Source organism: Thermobia domestica, chromosome 14 (genome assembly GCF_964235325.1).
Source record: "Thermobia domestica chromosome 14, izTheDome1.hap1.1, whole genome shotgun sequence".
In the NCBI taxonomy this organism is placed as follows: Eukaryota; Metazoa; Arthropoda; class Insecta; order Zygentoma; family Lepismatidae; genus Thermobia; species Thermobia domestica.
In genome coordinates, this window is record NC_137467.1 from 63,701,694 (window position 1) to 63,722,654 (window position 20,961).

Below are 20,961 nucleotides of genomic sequence, written 5' to 3' on the forward strand. Positions count from 1 at the left end.
TAGTGGAGAAAATGAAATGAAAACTTTGAGTTTTACGTCCCACGGTTATGCCGGTTAAGCTAAAGGAGGCGGTGATGGTGAGTAATGAATGAAATGGTGAAATGAAGAAAATAGGAGGAAACGGGAGAACCCGGAGAAAGCCCACGCACACGGTGTTTGTCCACCACAAAGTTCACTTGGCGGGGTTGGGATCGAATCCGAGACCCCAACCGCCAGAGATGAACGCTCTACCACAGAGCCACCGCGACCCGCCAAGCGTAGACGAAGGGTGGGCAATGACGTTTACCTAAGAAAAATGGGTTATTACGTAGTTTCATTTGCAAAAAAAAATGAAACAAATTTGTAAATACGTACTGCAGTCCTTGTATAATAAGTGTGTAAAATAAAAAGAGAATCATTCTTTTAGTTGGGGAACACAGTGCAGAAAACTTAAAATTGCTACTTTGGTCGCCATTCGCATCACGTGTTGGTAATGGCAATCACAATACAAGCTTGATAAACACACACAGTTTCAGAGGCAATTCAAGATTTTTTTTTTGCTACTCTGAGCCTTCGAAACACAGAAACGTCAAATGAGTGTTATATTGACGTTTCTTCAAAGACACGTCACAGATATATCCATGTTGTGAGTCCACAACAGTAGAGTCAACACAGTGAGTCCACGATCCACAAAGGTTACACCGATACCAAAGTTTCATTGTTTGACTCAAGTAGGCGTATTACCAATTTTAGTTCTAGACATCTTATAATTTCTGGCTGGAGATGTATTCCAAATGTTTTTTAGGAATGGCGACCACCATGATGGTAAACCGATCACGTTGATCGGCATTCCCAACATTGCGCCATTTTGAAAATTGAGCTCATTATGTTGTAAAACGTAGTTTATTTAAAAAATAACTATGTGCCGTGCATTAGACGTAAATATTACTTATTTTTAATCTTAGTAACTTCAAGATCTTACAACTTACAATTGTACGTATCGTGAATTGAAATATGCAGGTCCTTATAAGAAAATCAACAAAAACAAGTTTCAGCACGCTGTAGACTTCAGTCTGATCTGACAACTTCCTCAACAAAACAAGAAACCTTGTTACAAAATTTGGTACAAAATTCAATAGGCAACTTAAATGTGTTTGAGTAGCTCAAATGCTATATCAAGCTGAGCCAGTTAAAATGGCCTTTCTTCGCTTTTTGTGGTTATTACAAATTGATATCGTTGTTTATTTGTGTAGGTTTTTTCTGTTTGGTACAAATATTACGAAAAGGCATAAAAATCTAAGTCTGTTATAAATGGTTCTCGTTGGTACTAAAGGAATTAGGACACCCACATTTATTTATTCCCCTACTTAAATAGGAAAAAAGGTATAGACTGGTTCTTTTTCGCTTTTCTTCGAGTGAGTACAAAAACTTAGACTACTCAAGTTATCCTCAGTGTTTTAATGGTACAAAAAAGTATAAAATGGCCCTTCTTTGCTTTCCTTCTGTCTGGTACAAAAATAAGACCACTGAAATTTGATCCCTCTATTATTTGAATAGCACAAAAAGGTATAAAATGCTGAGCCAGTTAAAATGACCCTTCTTTGATTTTCTTCTGATTAGTACAAAAATAAAATAGATTATCCAAATTTATTCTTTCCTTTATTTGGGTTGTACAAAATTGTACAGAAATATTGACCTAGTTAAAATGCACCTTCTTCACTTTTTCTGGTTCGTACAAAGCTAAATACTCCATCCAAATTTGAGTATTACCAAATGAAATGAAATTCTGAGTTAGTTAAAAAAACTGGTCCTTTGCTTTCTTCTTCTTGCTGCAAAATTGTCAAGCTCACTCAAGAGACCTTCGTCTGTTTAAATAGTAAAAAATAGTATTGAACTTCTGAGCCAGTTAAATGGTCCTTTCTGGTCAGTACAATTTTATCCGATTGGTTATTTAAATAGTGCAAAATGGTTTAAAATACGCAGTTAGTTATGACATTTCTAGGTGGTGCAAAATAGGTCACTCAGATTCACCCCTTCGTTTGTTTAAATATTAGACCATGGTCTAGAATAATGGCATTTCTCATTGAGACAAAATTGAATAGACGACTCAAATATATTCCTTCGTTTATTTATTAGTACAAGAAGAGTTAAAAGAGACCTTAGCACATAAAAGTACATAAATTATGAGCTAGTTAAAAGGAAATTTCTTCTTGCTACAAAATGGAATAGATCACTTAAATTTATCCCTTCATTTGTTTAAATAGTACGAGATGATATAAAATTCTCAACTAGTTAAAATGGCATATCTTTGCTTTCTTTCTTGTTAGTAAAAAAATAAATACTCCATCTTAATCATTTTTCGTGTTTATTTGAATAGCCCAAAAAGGTACAGAAATTCTGCGCTAGTTGAAATTGTTTCTTTGATTTCTTTCTTATTAATACAAAAGTAAAGCCACTCAAATTTATTCCTTCTTCACTTTTTCTGCTTGATACAAAATTGAATAGATAACACAAATTTACTGCGGTTAAACAATAACTGAAATATTGATTTTTCAAGATTATTTCTGGACTGTCAAAATTCGAGGGGGTGATTTTTAAGTATTCCTCATACCCGCACCAATGATTGATTAGTTTTGAAATAAACGTTGTGTTCAATATGTTCATGAAAACCAGAGTTCGCTGCGTATGTATCTTCGTTTACGAGTTATTATGTTTTAAGTATTTGACCTTTGATCTCGATGGTCGGGATTTTTGGAACTTGTAGCAGTTGATGACCAATTACTAAATGTGGAAACCACCTCAATACGTGGATCCGTTTCCGAGTCATTAGGTTTTAAGTATTTTGACCTTTGACCTCGATGGTCATTATTTTTGTACCTGTAGTAGTTGATGACCAATTACGAAATGTGGAGACAACACTTCTATATTTGACTCTGTTTCCGAGTTATTAGGTTTTAAGTATTTCGACCTTGGATCTCGATGGTCTTTATTTTGGAACTTCTAGTAGTTGATGACCAGTTACTAAATGTGGAAACAGCACTTCTATATTTGGCTCTGTTTCCGAGTTATTAGGTTTTAAGTATTTTGACCTTGGACCTCGATTGTCAGTATTTTTGGAACTTGTAGTAGTTGATGACTAATTACTAAATGTGGAAACACCACCTCAATACGTAGATCCGTTTCCGAGTTATTAGGCTTTAAGTACTTTGACCTTTGACTTCGATGGTGATTATTTTGGAACTTGTTGTAGGCGATGACCAATTACTTCTATATTTGGCTCCGTTTTCGAGTTATTAGGTTTTAAGTATTTTGACCTTTGACCTCGATGGTCAGTAGTTTGGGGATATGCTTATGTCATTTCCGCTATGTTAAATTAGGGGTTGTGAACGAAATCAGTGCTACGTTAAAATACGGGTGGAACGAACACACTCCTGCTGTGTGCTAAGTTAACGAGTACATCCTCATTATTCTCATAGTAGTCTTTTCTGTGTTACATAGTTATGTGTTCGTAGTCTCTGTGTAATTTCTGCTATGTTTAAATAGGGGTGGAACGAATACAGTTGTGTGTTCGTATTCTTACGTATTCATAGTCTTAAAATAGGGGTTGAAATAAATACATCCCTGCTATGTTCGTAGTCTTTTGTAATTTCTACTATTTTAACATAGGGGTTGGAAAATAAGACATGTTTTGTATTAGCTCTGCTATGTTACATAGTCTTATGTAATATGTGCTATGTTAAATAGGCCGTTGGAAGATGTGTTATCGATCTGCTATGTTAAAATAGAGAACGAGTACACCCCAAAAATGCTCATAAAAGGAAACGAGTACACCCCCTAAACTGAAGGTCGTAAAAGACTATGGCTGGACGGTTCAGGGTGTTCGTAGTCTTATGTTAAAATAAGGGTTGGAACTGCTATGTTACGTAGTCTTATGTATTATCTGCTATGTTCAAATAGGGGTGGAAAAAGTGATCATAAAAGGAACGAGTCCACCCCCAAAAATGTACTCATAAAAGAGAACGAGTACACCCCCTAAAAAGTGCTCATAAAAGGGAACAAATACACCCCTAAAATGGAGGTCGTAAAAGACGATGGGTGGACGTGGGTCGTAGCGTATCGTGAGACACTGGAAAATTGAGTCCTTGATCTCAGGAGACCCTGGAAAATAGGCTATTTTCAGCTACTGGGGGTCAGGTATCGCCACTCTACTGGCAACACTAGTTTGACTTCTTCTCGGGTCACGCAAGAGGCAAAGTAGGCCGATCTTCATTCCCTTCCTTTACTAGACAGTTTTGGTAATATCTTATTTAGCATGTATCTTGGATTATGCTTCAACTTTACAAAACTCTTTTCTTCTTTACAGGATTTGGCCCCAATTTGGCCAATTTCTGCTAGAATAATATAACTGACAGATTAGTAGATCTAATCTATGGTTCTTTATTTGCGGCGTTGCTACGTTGTGCAATTTATGTCAACACTCTCAACATAAGGACTTATATAAATATGTGCTTCATTTTGACTTGGAGAATAATGCTCAGTAGTCTGTGGGCGTCAGTTTTAGAACACCCGATAGATATATATATATATATAATATGTGTGTTCGTATCCAAAATAAAGATGTTTAATTATCACATTCTCACAGTACTGTTTAAACAATAATTATAGTTATTAGTATTACTAACATGAAAAAACAAGTTCCAATATTATGTTTACTAGTTAAAATAGTAATGATACATCTTAGGACACTAAATACGTTATTGTTATTGCAAATAGTGCAATGTGTAAGATTACATAGACTGTTTTGGAGTCTGTCTAAAACATTAATTTCGCAACAAACAGTACGTAATTTAATGGTACATGTTTTATAGCCTTGAAGGCAGGCTTCCGACTTCGAATGTAGTAGTCTTGGGCCTCAGCTGAACGAGAAGGAGAGAAGTGAAAAAGATAAAAATGTTAAATCGGAAAGAGGGGATGTGCCCCAGAATGTGAAAGGCAAGGAAAAATTCACTTTCTCAGCTGTTGTAACATCTATATCTTTGACAGTTTTCCTGTAGCTATAAATGGTTCCAAAATTTGCTTCTGTGGAGTCGTGTTTAGCTGTAGTGTATGCAACCCGCATTGTACAATCCTGGAGAAAAAATATTTGTACCTTCTTCTTCGGAAACAACTAAATGGATTTGCATGAAGTTTGCAGGTTTTGTCAAGGACGACGTTGTGTCTATTGTTAACTAAAATTAATTCGAATGCTTTAGTGTGTGCTTAGAAATAATGTGTGGTATTTTACGTAGTACTAAGATTCACACAACAAATAAAATTAACCATCACCGTCACACAATCAGTAGTAAGCTATCAAAGTAATTCTAGTTTATAAACATTATTTTCAATGTGACTAACATCACAACAAATTTCAGAACGAAAGACCCTATCGTGTCTAAGCCAAAGGTACACTCATATCCAAAATTATTGTCGCATGTCTATAAATATGTTGTTGTAAAAATATAATTTGATAACGAATTCGCCCGGTATTTCTTAAAATGTTAGTATCTGTATAATCGGTAAAGACATGTATGTGCAAAATTTCATGTGAAAAGAGCAGTAAATAGGAAAGATAAAACGAAAATAAAACTTTCTGTCCATTTAGCAACATTTTGTTTTATTCATTCTGATTTTCGTGTTTATAATTCTTTTCCTATGAAATCTACCACAAATATACATTACCCAATTGTACATATAGTATCGTTGTTAAAAGTAGCCTGCAAAATCATTATCAAACTATATCCTTAGAAGAAGACAGTTATAGATATGCGACAAATATTTTGGACATAACTGTATTATCTGTCAGGAAAGTAAATGTATACCTATTTATCGAGTCTGGCATTCCTGCGCTCCATCCGTGGAGAGTATGAGAATTAAATCAATCAAATGTTTACTGAGGGGCAAAAAGAAAAGTTTAATCTGAATAAGACATTGCAGAGGAGCACAAGCTGTGAATACGAATAGTGCATAGTGTAAATAAAGGACGACACCGAAAGAGAAAGCCAGAAACAGCTGTTAAACTTAAAAAAAAGAGTAAAAATTGTCGAAGTTGGAACATAAAAAACAATTACAACAAATACGCCGACAACTAAACGTTCACCACGCCATGATCTTGGTGTAGTGGTTAAGGTGCTGGCTTACAAATGAAAAGGACGCGAGTTCGAATCCACGTCAAGGACGTTTTTAAAAATTTTGTTAATAATACATACAGCTCATGACAGATGGTAAAAGAGGTCGTATTTAGTTGTTGTAGCAATTATTATTGGTAATGTTTAGTACTGATAATACTTTTTGTCTTTGCGTATTGCTTTTCTTCTCTTCTTAATTTTGAAAGAGAAGAATATCCGAACAAATGCCACCAAAATTCCTCATATTTTGAATGTAAACGCCATTTGCAACTAGTAAAGAATAAAAATTGAACGTTCCGATGTAGCTGCAAAAAGTAAAAAGAAAAACATGGAAGTGGAGTGTTCGAATCCATACTCATGGTTATTAAAAATACAATTTCTACATGCTTTACACCTCCCGACCACGTTTCTACGTTAGCAATTAAGAAGTTTGTGTTTAGGTTAGGCTGGTCAATACGTTTTGCAAAGGGGCCCGGTTTAGCTCTGACGCACCACAGGTGCGAGCAGGGAGCAATGCACCTTTTCTCTCTCCCTCTGTGTGTCTATTTATCTATCTATCTGTATGTATGTATATATATATATATATATATATATATATATATATATATATATATATATATATATATATATATATATATATATATAACGCTATTTTTGAATGCCATAGCCACCCTAATTTTCAGCGGATTGAGACGAAACTTGGCACAAACATTAATTGTTGAAATATCTTGATGAGTTCGTTAACAAGAATAAACAGATGAAAATGTTCAAAATGGCGGCCTTTCAAATCCTTAAAAACTTCCAAGGGAACCAAATCTCGCCCATAAATAGGTATTCAGAAAGTTTGAATAACTTTTCCTCTTTTACTGAGATATTTTTGTGCACGGACTTATTGAAATATTGGAACCGATTAATCGCATAAAGAAGGTTCACGCGCTTTCGCTACGGTCAGGCTTTTTTCTTGCAGGAGAGTTATTTTCGAATCGGAACAAGATGATTGTTAGTGATGATATGACATTACACATTGAAAGTGAAGTAACTTGTGAAACGTGTTATTTGAAAAAATAATATAATAAATGTGCTTTTCCCTAAAACAGAAAACTGTAAATCATGTATTTCAAGTTCGGGACCGTGAATGGCGAGGAGTGTTACTTGATTTGCTTTTTAGTAAGACCTTGCATTGCAAATAAAGGTAGGCAACATTAGTGGTAAGTAAATTATTATTATTATTATTATTATTATTATTATTATTATTATTATTATAGGTTTTGTTTGTGGCAAGGCAATATCTTCCTCAATTCTTCTTCAAAGGTAATAAATGTAACGCCATATCTCCCTTACAAACAAAAATATTAGCAATTTATATCTAGAGAACGGGAAATTGTAGAGTGATGGGAGCAACGTTGGACAGTATGCACTCATAGTAATCAGAAAAATAAGCGATTTCAATACAAAATGAACGAAGAGTCATTTTCATGGGTAGTCATGGAGCCACAGCAGAGCCCTCTTTAGGCAAAATGTCGATAACTTATATCGAGAGAACAGGAAATGATAGTGAGATGGGACCAACGTTGGACACTGTGGACCCATAAGGCTCATCGAAAAAAATTAGTGGCGGGGGGCGTCAGCCAGCCTTACTTATTTCCACATAATAATATAAAATTATATTGTCGAAATACACACACGAGTTAGCTAGTAATATTTGATTTTATTATTATTATTATTATCATCATCGACAGCGTCTTTTCATTACGTGTGCATGTTTCATATGAAGCCAAAGAGAAGTTCCATCATTCGTAGAAAGAATAAGAATAGTCAGTTACTTGAACTGTGAACGACAGCGAAAAATACGAAAAGAGTGATTAGCTGTAGCGAAAAGAAACAATCCTTTCTATCAAATGGATAAAAAACCAAGCCGAGATTGATTCGAACTCGCGTGGACCGCGTGAAAAGTCAGTGCTTTGTCCACTTTATTTTAACTGACTCACCGAACGTGTTTCAGTAACTTACTTATTGCTAATTTTACTTGCTTCACTCGTTCAACTTGCTTTTTCTAATAATTTATAACGACAGAGACACGAACACAGAAACATAAGGAACAGTTAAAAATCATAGGTGCTCTCCCGCCGGGAATCGAACCCGGGACACCAGAAAACAAAGTCACACGTGCTAGCCACTAGACCAGAGGGAAAGATTTCGACCACTGTATTGCCAGCTATCACTTCTGTGGGTTCTATACTATGATCACATGTCTCTTCTTTCCTGGAAGAGTTAAACCTACATTGTGTGTAATACATGAGGTATTTAGACCTACATGCTCTTCATATAATGTAATAAAAGGGTCATGCTGGGAATGAGAAAAAGAACATTCCTTGGACAAAACGGAAACTAAGCTTTAGTAACACGATAATATAGACACAAATGGATGTAACTGTGAGTGCTACAACTTGGATTTAACGAAAGCCGTTTAGATATTCAGTGGTTTGCAGGGTTGTATAAGACACAAAAAGTTAAGACAATACAATTCTTCATACCTGAGCATCCAGTAACTAGATACATGCAATTTCTGGTTAGATACTGAAACTGCTGTCGGATTTTAATACATGACGTATTGCAGGATACAAAATGCTTTGCATTATTTGTTTGTTTGTAGACACCTACTAGCTTAGTGTTCTGAAAGGTGTATAAACTAGGGATAGCCAATTCCGGAATTATTACTTTCCGGACTCCCGAAGGTAAAACCGGACAAATTCCGGAATTCGGAAAATTCCCATTTTGGAATAATTCCGGAATTCGGAAAATCCGGAATTTAGAAATTTCTGATTTGGTTAACGTTCCGGAATTGGGAACAATTCGGATTTTTTCGAAATCCGGAGTTTTTTCAATTCCAAAATTTTCTAAATTCCGGATTCTTCCTGAGTTCCGGAATTTTTCTGAATTAGCGAGTTTAACTGAATTCCATAATTTTCCGATATCCGGAAAGTGAAAGTTCCGCTTCCAAAAAATGAATTTATTTTGGTTAATATGAATCGTGGCGGAATTAAGTCTTTGACCAGGTAAAGGCGACTGCTTTGAAAGAAATGGGGTGTATGAGAATTCAATCTGTCATATTTGTAGTTTCTTGTGGAGGAAAAGCAAACTTGTGAACCAGCGGTTTAAGAAAAACTCAAGTTATTAATGTAAACTTTGCCGACATCATAAAAGAAATACGAAAGACATTTTGAATCGAAGAAATATAACATACAAGTTTGCAAGCGGAGAGAAAGAAACCTAACGCAACCAGACTAAAGACGAATCGTTTACCGCGTAGCGATCAAGGTCAAGCTGTTTTCGAGGGCAAGTTTCGAGTTGAGTCGAGTTTGACAATGGCTCGTTCGCTCGTTCAGTTCGTTTTAACTCGTTTTGAAATAATGGCCTGATTAGACTGAAAAGCGAAAGCCATAGAAATGTAAACAGTAATGTTGAATACTTTAGTGTTGCTCACGACAGAGGTGCGTCTCGTCTTGTAATTTTAGTTCATCTCGTGGGGCAATTTTAGTGTTTCTCGTGGGGCCATTTTAGTGTATCTCGTCTCGTATAGATAACGAGAAGACAAGAGTTTTTTTTTTACGAGACAGCCTCGAATGTCGTAATCACCAATATAAGTATATACTGTAGTTCTTAAAAGCAAGGCTGAGACCTGCACTGTCGAATTCTTGAGCCCAAGCAGACCAACTCGGGTAGTGATATCAACCGGCTCGGCTCGTATCAACTGAGCGAACAGCTCGAGTCAGCTTGGTTGGGATGAACCGATGACCCGAGCCGGCTCAGTTAGAACGAGTCATCGACTCAGCTCAATTGAGCCGATGGCTCGAGTTTCTCGGTTAGGATGGGTCCTCTACTCGGCTCATGTGAACCGGTTCAAGCCAGCTAAGTTGAAACCAGTCCATCGGCACGTTTCGATTCAGCTGAACTAAGCCGATGGCTCAAATCGTCTCGGTTGGGTGAGCTGTTGGCTCGGCTCACTTCTCAGTTCGGTTCGATAGTGAATGAGCTGTAAGCCGAGCCGCTCGAGCCGTTGAGAAGCCTAAACCCGGTCCCAGCTGTTTTGAACATGTTTGCCTGAACCCTATAATTTTTTACAATTTTTGGCTCGAGCCCGAATACTTGCCCCTTCGGAACTCAAACCCAGAACGTGACCGATGTCCTTCCCTTCTGAAGACTTCTTGATGACCGAGATTGACAGTCAATTGGCTTTTACTATTCAGATACAAACCGTGTATCTTTTAAAAATTATACACGGTGTTGATATAATAATAATAATAATAAAAGTAAACTTGCCGTTGAAATTTGGCAAAATTTACTTAAAAGTAGAGATTTCGGGGAAAGGATTCCGTACCTTCAAGACACACCTCTGCAACTACCAACATTTTAAACTACAACGTTCCGTTGAAGTTTTATGTAGAAAGTATTCTACTGTATGTTTTAAGGAAAATAACTGTAATAAATAAAACTGAATATCACGCAACAGTAAGGCATGTAACAAACTAATTTTTAGGATATGCAGAGGTAAATATAAAAGCTTTGCTACAAAATACCTACATAGAGCATAATTCAATGAGCTCTGAAATATAATGTAACGAAATAGCCTATGAGATTCAGTCTACAGAGCAATTGTTACTTAAAGAATGGACATACACTATTTCGAGAATCGAGAAAGACGGGAAATGTTTACCATACTTTTCGTCTCGTCTCGATTCTCATCTCCAAAGAGAGACGAAAATTTTGAGTTAGCCTTGACCCGTTTCGAATGTAAAATGTTAATTCCCATGTTATTTTATTTGTTTTAGGAACGAGATAAGAAACTCCTCTTCTCGTGAGCAACATTAAACCAAACCGAAATATTCTTTCCAAATGTCACGTTTCTGCTTGTAATGGTATGACCTGAGCGATAATTAGCTCCTAGCTTTTAATCTTCTACGAGATAGTAATAATTATTATTAGTTTATTATTATTACTATTATTATTCCTGAAGATTTGATAGTTCAAGTATTGAAACATCCGAGTATTCAAATATCTGAATATAATAAAACGTATGTTATCGCCGATCAATCGCCATCAAAAATCCTAAAGTAAAAAAAAATACAATGTGTATTCGCACAAGCACCTTGACCACTAAACCGCGATCGCTACGCGGTAAAAGATTCGTTTTTAGTCTGGTTACGTTCGGTTCCTTTGTCTCCGCTTGCAAACTTGTATGTTATATTTCTCCGATTCAAAATGTCTTTCGTATTTCTTTTATGATGTCGGCAAAGTTTACATTAATAACTTGAGTTCTTAAACCGCTGTTTCACAAGTTTGTTTTTTCTCCACACGAAACTACAAATATGACAGATTGAATTCTCATACACCCCATTTCTTTCAAAGCAGTCGCCATTACCTGGTCAAAGACTTATTTCCGCCACGATTCATATTAACCAAAATAAATTCATTTTTTGGAAGCGGAACTTTCACTTTTCGGATGTCGGAAAATTATCGAATTCAGTTAAACTCCCTAATTCAGAAAAATTTCCGGAACTCGGGAAAAATCCGGAATTTAGAAAATTCCGGAATTGAGAAAAACTCTGGATTTCGAAAAAATCCGGATTGCTCCGAATTCCAGACTTATTCCAAAATGGGAATTTTCCGAATTCCGGAATTTGTCCGGTTTTACCTTCTGGAGTCCGGAAAGTAATAATTCCGGAATTGGCTATCCCTAGTTTATACACAACCTGTCAGAACACTAAGCTAGTAGCTGTCTACAAACAAACAAGTAATGCAAAGCATTTTGTGTCCTGCAATACGTCATGTATTAAACTCCGACAGCAGTTTCAGTATCTAATCAGAAATTTCATGTATCTAGTTACTGGAAGCTGAGGTATGAAGAATTGTATTGTGTCTTATCTTTTTGTGTCTTATACAACCCTGCAAACCACTGAATATCTAAACGGCTTTCGTTAAATCCAAGTTGTAGCACTCACAGTTACATCCATTTGTGTCTATATTATCGTGTTACTAAAGCTTACTATATGACACCGTTAGTAACTCTTTCTCTGCTCTCCTGTAAAGTTGTGATACGATCTACTGCAGAATAAAGAACCAATTATCAATTTAACCAAGTTGTTGTATTACTACACATCTGCTCCCTCCTCTGTCAACTCTGATCGATCTCGTTGACGCGACATATTTGCTTTTTTACACCCCTTTTTCCATTTACTGAACTAAACAGTAACTATTCTGAAATATACTACTGCGCATGCCTCGTAGATAAATATTTCTGATGCCAATAGTTTCCGCTTTGTCCAAGGAATGTTCTTTTTCTTATTCCCAGCATGACCCTTTTATTACATTATATGAAGAGCATGTAGGTCTAAATATCTCATGTATTACATAGAATGTAGGTTTAACTCTTCCAGCAAAGAAGAAACATGTGATCGTAGTATAAAACCCACAGAAGTGATAGCTGGCAATACAGTGGTCGAAATCCCTAACGACACAAAGCGTGAGCAGTGCCCTCCCTCTGGTCTAGTGGCTAGCACGTGCGACTTTGTTGTCTGGTGTCCCGGGTTCGATTCCCGGCGGGAGAGCACCTTTGATTTTTAACTGTTCCTTATGTTTCTGTGTTCGTGTCTCTGTCGTTATAAATTATTAGAAAAAGCAAGTTGAACGAGTGAAGCAAGTAAAATTAGCAATAAGTAAGTTACTGAAACACGTTCGGTGAGTCAGTTAAAATAAAGTGGACAAAGCACTGACTTTTCACGCGGTCCATGCGAGTTCGAATCAATCTCGGCTTGGTTTTTTATCCATTTGAGAGAAAGTATTGTTTCCTTTCGCTACAGCTAATCACTCTTTTCGTATTTTTCGCTGTCGTTCACAGTTCAAGTAACTGACTATTCTTATTCTTTCTACGAATGATGGATCTTCTCTTTGGCATCATGTCAAACATGCACACGTAATGAAAGAACGCTGTCGGTGATAATAATAATAATAATAATAATAAAATCAAACATTACTACCTAACTCGTGTGTGTATTTCGACAATATAATTTTATATTATGTGGAAATAAGTAATGCTGGCTGGCACCCCCACCACTAATTTTTTTCGATGAGCTTTATGGGTCCACAGTGTCCAACGTTGGTCCCATCTCACTATCACCTCCTGTTCTCTTGATATAAGTTATCGACATTTTGCCTAAAGAGGGCTCTGCCGTGTCTCCATGACTACCCATGACAATGACTCTTCGTTCATTTTGCATTGAAATCGTTTATTTTCCTGATTACTATGAGTGCATACTGTCCAACGTTGCTCCCATCACTCTACAATTTCCCGTTCTCTAGATATAAATTACTAATATTTTGTTTGTATGGGAGATATGGCGTTACAATTATTACGTTTGAAGAAGAATTGAGGAAGACATTTCCTTGCGACAAACAAAACCTATTATTATTATTATTATTATTATTATTATTATTATTAATAATAATAATAATAATAATTTACTTACCAATAATGCTGCCTACCTTTATTTGCAATGCAAGGTCTTACTAAAAAGCAAATCAAATAACACTCCCCGCCATTCACACTCCCGAACTTGAAATACATGATTTACAGTTCTCTGTGTTAGGGGAAAGCACATTTATTATACTATTCTTTCAAATAACACGTTTCACAAGTTACTTCACTTTTAATGTGTAATTCCAAATCGTCACTAATAATCATTTTGTTCCGATAGAAAAATAACCCACGAAAGAAAAAAAGCCCTACCGTAGCGAAAGGGCGTGAACCTTCTTTATGCGATTAATCGGGTCCAATATTTCAATAAGTCCCTGCACACAAATATCTCAGTAAAAGAGGAAAAGTTATTCAAATTTTCTGAATACCTACTTATGGGCGAAATTTGGTTCCCTTGGAAGTTTTTAAGGATTTGAAGGGCCGCCATTTTGAACATTTTCATCTGATTATTCTGGTTAACGAACTCATCAAGATATTTCAACATTTAATGTTTGTGCCAAGCTTTGTCTCAATCCGCTGAAAATTAGGGTGGCTATCGCATTTACAAATAGCGTTATATATATATACATACAGATAGATAGATAAATAGACACACAGAGGGAGAGAGAAAAGGTGTTTTGCTGCCTACTCGCACCTGTGGTGCGTCAGAGCTAAACCGGGCCCCTTTGCAAAACGCATTGACCAGCCTAACCTAAACACAAACCTCTTAATTGCTAACGTAGAAACGTGGTCGGGAGGTATAAAGCATGTAGAAATTGTATTTTTAATAACCATGAGTATGGATTCGAACACTCTACTTCCATGTTTTTCTTTTTACTTTGTGCAGCTACATCGGAACGTTCAATATTTATTCTTTACTAATTGCAAGTGGCATTTACATTGAAAATATGAGGAATTTTGGTGGCATTTGTTCGGATATTCTTCTCTTTTAAAATTAAGAAGAGAATAAAAGCAATACGCAAAGACAAAAAATATTATCAGTACTAAACATTACCAATAATAATTACCAATACGAAAGACTAAATACGACCTCTTTTACCATCTCTCATGAGCTGTATGTATTATTAACAAAATTTTTAAAAACGCCCTTTACGTGGATTCGGACTCGTGTCCTTTTCATTTGTAAGCCAGCACCTTAACCACTACACCAAGATCATGGCGTGGTGAACGTTTAGTTGTCGGCGTATTTGTTGTAATTGTTTTTTATGTTCCCACTTCGACAATTTTTACTTTTTTTTCTAAGTTTAACAGCTGTTTCTGGCTTTCTCTTTCGGTGTCGTCCTTTATTTACACTATGCACTATTCGTATTCACAGCTTATGCTCCTCTGCAATGTCTTATTCAGATTAAACTTTTCTTTTTGCCCCTCAGTAAACATTTGATTGATTTAATTCTCATACTCTCCACGGATGGAGCGCAGGAATGCCAGACTCGAAAAATAGGTGTACATTTACTTTCCTGACAGATAATACATATACGTAGAAAAATGTGCTTCTGAGAAAAACGTATGTAAAGGTTAGCAGAGTTTAAATGAATTACTGCTTACTTGCAGCACTTAGAACGTACCATAACCATATTTTTCGTTGTCGTCTGTGTCTGTCTCGTCTTTCTTCTCTGCTTTTGTTCTTTTTCTTGAGTTTTTCTCTGTCTTTCTATTGATATGTGTGCTTCTGCAACACGTTTCAGATCAACGTCCTTCAGAATTGCTCCTGTCTACTTGCCTGACGCTATTCATAACTTCTTCAGAACCTCACACCTGGTCGAAGAACCAATATTAAAACAATACAATGGACCATACGACGCTATATTTACCACTCTTGCACTAGCAAATGACGTTTTTGGACAGCGTTGCAAATCATGCTATTGAAAGTTTCATTTGAATTTTGAGTCTTGCCGCGAAGATAGTTCTTTCTTGATGAGCTCTGGGGCAGCAAATGCTCCAAAGGTTGACTTAATATGATTCATTTCTGTTTCAGGTAAAAAGTGTTTGTGCTTGTAATGCTTCCCTGTAACTTTGGTTTCTGTTGTCACCACACCACCAATTTTCTTCTTTTGGACACAGCACTTACATACTTACTTTGGTTTGCTTTCGGTTGATAATTTATGAAAATAGATTGCCCACATAGCCTTTCGCATTGCTTGAAAATCACGCAAGTTTTCTCTTGTGGCTTTTCTATAATATACTTGTAGAGAATCGATTTCCTTTCCCGTAAGTCGTCCCTTACCTCCCAGCGGTTTTCCATTTTTAAGTTTCTGTATTTTGTTATCTTTGAGTAGACGCCATTGTCTGCCATTCATCCTTTTCTGTACATGACCAGTACAATCTAACTTTACTATCTCACAGTTTTCGCCATATGGTTTATTATCAGCCATTAACTTGAACGCACTTGTCACCATCGCCAGGATATCTTGTATATCCTACACAAAATTTATTCTCTGAACTGTTGAAAATGATCTTCAAACCCGCAATCTCCATGCGTCCACTCGATTCACTGTAGTTTTGGAACATGATGACATATGGCTTTTTTTTTTAAATTCTGCATTCGCTTTGTGCAATTTTGATGTAGTGGAACATGTATGACAATATTTCGACATGCACTGCATATCTAACACCTTGCCTGTATCAATTGTGATAACTGATGTTACACCATACAATGAAGTATGGCCTCTTTTCATCCACGTCCGATCTACACTTGCACAAATATCAGTTCTACATTCCACATCTTCATTTAGTTGATTTGCTTTTACAGCTTCAGAACAAGCTGCTTTCGTATTTTCTTCCACTACATGCTCAAGAGCTGAAAGAAGAGATTTGTTTATTTTGTCAAATTTCTTTGCAGGTGGAGATATATTCATCAAACTACAAAACATTTTAGCACATTATCGTCCTTTACCTAAGCAACACATTCCATTAAACTAATCTAATATTAGACTCAAGGCCTGATGTTTTCTTGTTTGAAACGTAGAAATTAGTCTTGGCTCCACAAGTTTGGCAATGTATTTCCATTGGAAATGTAACACCACAACGCTTATTCTTGTACTCCACTAAAGACATCTGACCAGAGGTAGTACAAGACACACAGATACATGCATTTCGAATTGCTGCACGCAACGATGTTAAGTCAATGAGGCGAAAATTACTTTCATTGTAGAACAATCAAAAATGCCAGAACAACTATCGAGAGTTGCTGCGACTTTACTCATGGAAGCAGTTGCACGTCCGAAATCAAACTCTATTTTCAAAGAGAGGCCGCGGTAGAGCTCAGAGGCTCAGTGGTAGAGCTTTCACTTCTGGTGCTTGGAATCCCGGGTTGGATTCCAGCCTCCGCCAAGTGAAATTTATGGTGGGCAAACACCGTGTGCGTTGATTTTCTCGGGGATCTCCCGTTTCTTCCTGCTTTATTCATTCCACCATTTTCATTCATTAATCATCTTCACCGTCCCCTTTAGCCTAACCGGCATAAGCCTGGGACGTAAAACTCAAAGATTTCATTTCATTTCATTTCTATTTTCAAAGCTTTTCTGGACACTGGTTTATCTACCAAATGCGATGTAAATCTGCTTCCACAGAATTTACGTTTTATATACACTCTTTCACTTCTTCCCATAGTCAAAGAAAATAAACTAGCACCACAGCAAAGTAAACAGCAGCCAGATAGAAAAAATCATGGAGTATATATAGGGAAAACAACATTCGGTGCAAACACGCATGAAGTAAGTGTTCCTTCCAGACGTTTTAATTTTCGAGTTAGCACTGCCCTCCGGAGCTCTGAGAGTGTACCTAAGGAAGAGACCAAAATAACATGTCTATAATATAATAATAAATAGAATAGTACCAGCAATGCCCTTCCGAATACTGTGTGTACCCCCGGGAACATTTTTTTCTGAAACGCTGCATGACATACTACATGCTATTATTTTTAATGAGAACCCGCTGACTAGAGGCAAACATGAAGGTGCTGTCAACTCTTGACATCAACAATCCCTAGACAGACGTGAAAAATACATCTTTAGTAGGAAAAAAATATAAGGAAAGAACCATGCAAAAACTGAACACAGGGGCAAATTAAATAAAAATTACATTTTACGTTCGTCAAAAATCTCACATGCAAAATAAGGTTTTCCTATCTTGGACTCCCAATAGCTTCATAAAATTTACAGGCTGAAAAGTGGAAGTTACTTCCAGGAAATACATATTTTGAAAAATTGAAATTCCCGCGAATTTCCCCGCGAATAAAAGCTTTCTGGCAGTTTTTCTCAGTCACAGATCTGGAAATAATTGTATGCATATAATGGGTATATAAAAAGAAAATAAACTTGTGCTACAGTCTCATTTCCAAAATAAAAAAGAGAATAAATAAAAAATTAGTATTAAAACAATTCTCCCAGCGTGATCTTAAAACTTGCAAAATGTCCGCTAGAGGCACTATTCCACCTGACTGCAATTGGTGTTAGAAGCGAACGGTGCAAAACAATCTCTCAGTCTCTTCCCTCTCCCTCCATCTCCTCCAAGTCCAGAGAATGGGACGTAGCACACTATAAAAGAAGGTGGATTTGGCCTTGAAACGGTTCTTCGATCACTTCAACTCCTGTGCTCAAAAACAGGCGCGCAATAGCCACAGAAGCCGAAGCAGAAAGAACATACAAAGAGCTTAGAAACATTTTTAGTATCTTAGCAACTATGAAGTTAACTTAGAAAACTCGGCGGGCAGCGTAGCACTAAGACTTGATGAGTCTTAGGAGGCTTATATCAGCGTAATATTCTACTCGAGTCTGAATTCCTTTTTTCGAATTCTTCTCTTTCGTTTACTTCATCATTCACAACTAAGTGTCTTTTTATTAACTAGAGCAAAAATTATCACGTCTTTGGTTATTCAGCAGTCTGACGTATAAACATTCTCAATATTACTCTCGGAGTTATTCTCGTTCAATTATGTAACAGATTTTGTAACGAACATTTTTTACTAAACTTAATGTAAATATTCCTATCTTTTGATAATCTACATTATTACGAAAAGGAATAATCACTTCAGTGAATTCATATTCCAAACCCTGTTGTTTTGAGCAAAGAGTGTAGGAATCGAGTAGAAAATTGTACCGAATTTTCGGGAACCTCATTTCTGATACTTCTATTTCCCTGAAATTTCTATTCAATTGGAGTACCAGATATCTTAGATCAATTTGAAACCATCGAACTAATGAAGGTGTTCTTGTCTGAAACTACACTGCCACTAATAAATTAAGCAACAAAGACAAAATGTGCAATAAAAATAAAGGACGGGGCGGAGGTGGTGAAATGCACAGAAAAAGGATGTCAATATAACGACCATTGACGAAAATTGTTGAAAGATTGTGTGGAAGAATTTGAGATTATGTTCTCCTCATACGACATCGTAAAGTATTAGGTACTGGCGAGGACTGCATGAACTCACGGACTTGGCTGACTGTGTGTAGAGTGCAGAGGCAAATATAGTGGAGTGAAACACGCGAACATGACGAGGAGGCATCATTTGCCGAATGAATTACGCTAGCGTGCCATCGGTTGATTGGAAACAGAGCGGCGTGGCCCGGTGGCTCAATGTCGATCGAGCAGTTCTCAGCAGGTTATGTAGTATGTTCCGAAGAACGCAAATTGATCCGAGACGTTACATTGTTGGTCGTTTGTGTGTGATATCAGAAAGTATGATCGGTATATCCGTTTGACAAGTCGTAGAAACAGGTCTGCAACTGCAAATCAAGTGCGTGTGGAGACTGTTGTTGCCACGGGACGTCCTCTTTCAACGAGTACAGTACACTGACATCTTCACGAACTTGGGTAGAATGCCAGAAGACCAGTGTGTCTATACCCTTTACCGGTGTCACAACAGGCAGCGATTCAATTTGGATAAGAGCTCATGTGAATTAGACCCAGGAGCAATGGTTGTCAGTTCTCTTTAAGGAAGAGTAGATTTTCTCTACACAGTGATTCTTGATGCAAATTTGTCTGGCGAGAAATAGGAACCCATTACCATGCATCCAACGTTCTCGAAAGGGAAAATTATGGTGGTGCAAATTTTCTTTTGTGGAGTGGCATCTCGCTTAGAGCACGTACTGATTCTGTGTTCTCCTGCGTGACACAATGATAGCTCAGCACTGTAGGGATAATGACCTGAATCGTCAAGTTGTACCTCTCGAACGTGCTAGAGGTCAGAAATTTATTCTAAAGGACGATAATGCTCGTACCCATAAAGCACAATTGGTCGATCATCACTTCGAGCAATACCATATTCAACAAATAGAGTGGCCATCGAGGTCCTCGCACCTGAGCCCTATTGACCATATGTGAGATGATCTAGGGCAACGCATTGCAAGCCTTATACCCCTCTACAAACTTTCCGAGATCTTCAATGGGGTCCTTGTTAACAATATACCCAGATACCAAATGATCTGGTACAAACACTTACTACCAGCAAGAGACGACGTTGTGAATCCTGTATTGTTATGCTCGGTTAGCATATCGCTTAATGGTGTCAGCAAACTATCTTTTTGTGGCTTCAGTGTTTTTCAGTTTGAGTGCAACCTACGTCCAAAATTATTTTCTCTCCACGATCGTACTTTCGTTTGGTAATTTTTCTTGCTGTACGACGTAAAATAGATGCTTCTTTAATTTCAATAACAGTTTGTTCCCCAGCATGCGTTTACTTTCCTTATACTCCTAAGTATCCATTTGTTGCTTAATTTATGACGGTCAGTGTAATAGGGAATTATTCAAACCTGTCAACTGCAAGGAAGACACGGAGAAGGAGTTGTCGTACTAGCATTTCTCGTGAAAAGAGCTATACACACAGAAAAAAATTCTTCACTCAAAATCCTTTCTAAGTGGAATAGTGTGGCATTCCAAGTAATGATCCCATACTGTTTGATAAACACATAGTACGTCATAACTAGTTTGGTGGATTGATACCGAGTAAAAGCGGAGCAACACGTCTACACTACATCACCTAGTTTTCGTAAGAAAACTGATGGGATTGCGCCGCGTAAAAGATGTAAAAAAAATCCTTATACATATATCTTCTTAGAATAGGATAACATATATGTACTATTTCTTGTTGTAAACGAATATTTTTCATTTGTTTTATTCCAAAAATGGGTTTTGGGTCATACATTACATTCAGTAATTTCCGTTTATCTCACGTCAGAGCATGTAAAATTATATATAATTATTACTTACGTTGTTCTTTTTTTTTTGTGCATTTCTTATTCCTATATTGGCTTGCTTTTTTAGATAAGAATCGTCTTTAACTATAAA

At 36.8% G+C, this 20,961-nt stretch overlaps 1 protein-coding gene across 4 annotated transcripts in view; it reads left to right on the forward strand.

The window, feature by feature from the left end:
- LOC145669707 (uncharacterized) overlaps positions 1–20,961 on the forward strand; it is a 925,722-nt gene that overhangs the window by 47,806 nt on the left and 856,955 nt on the right. The window lies entirely within an intron of this gene.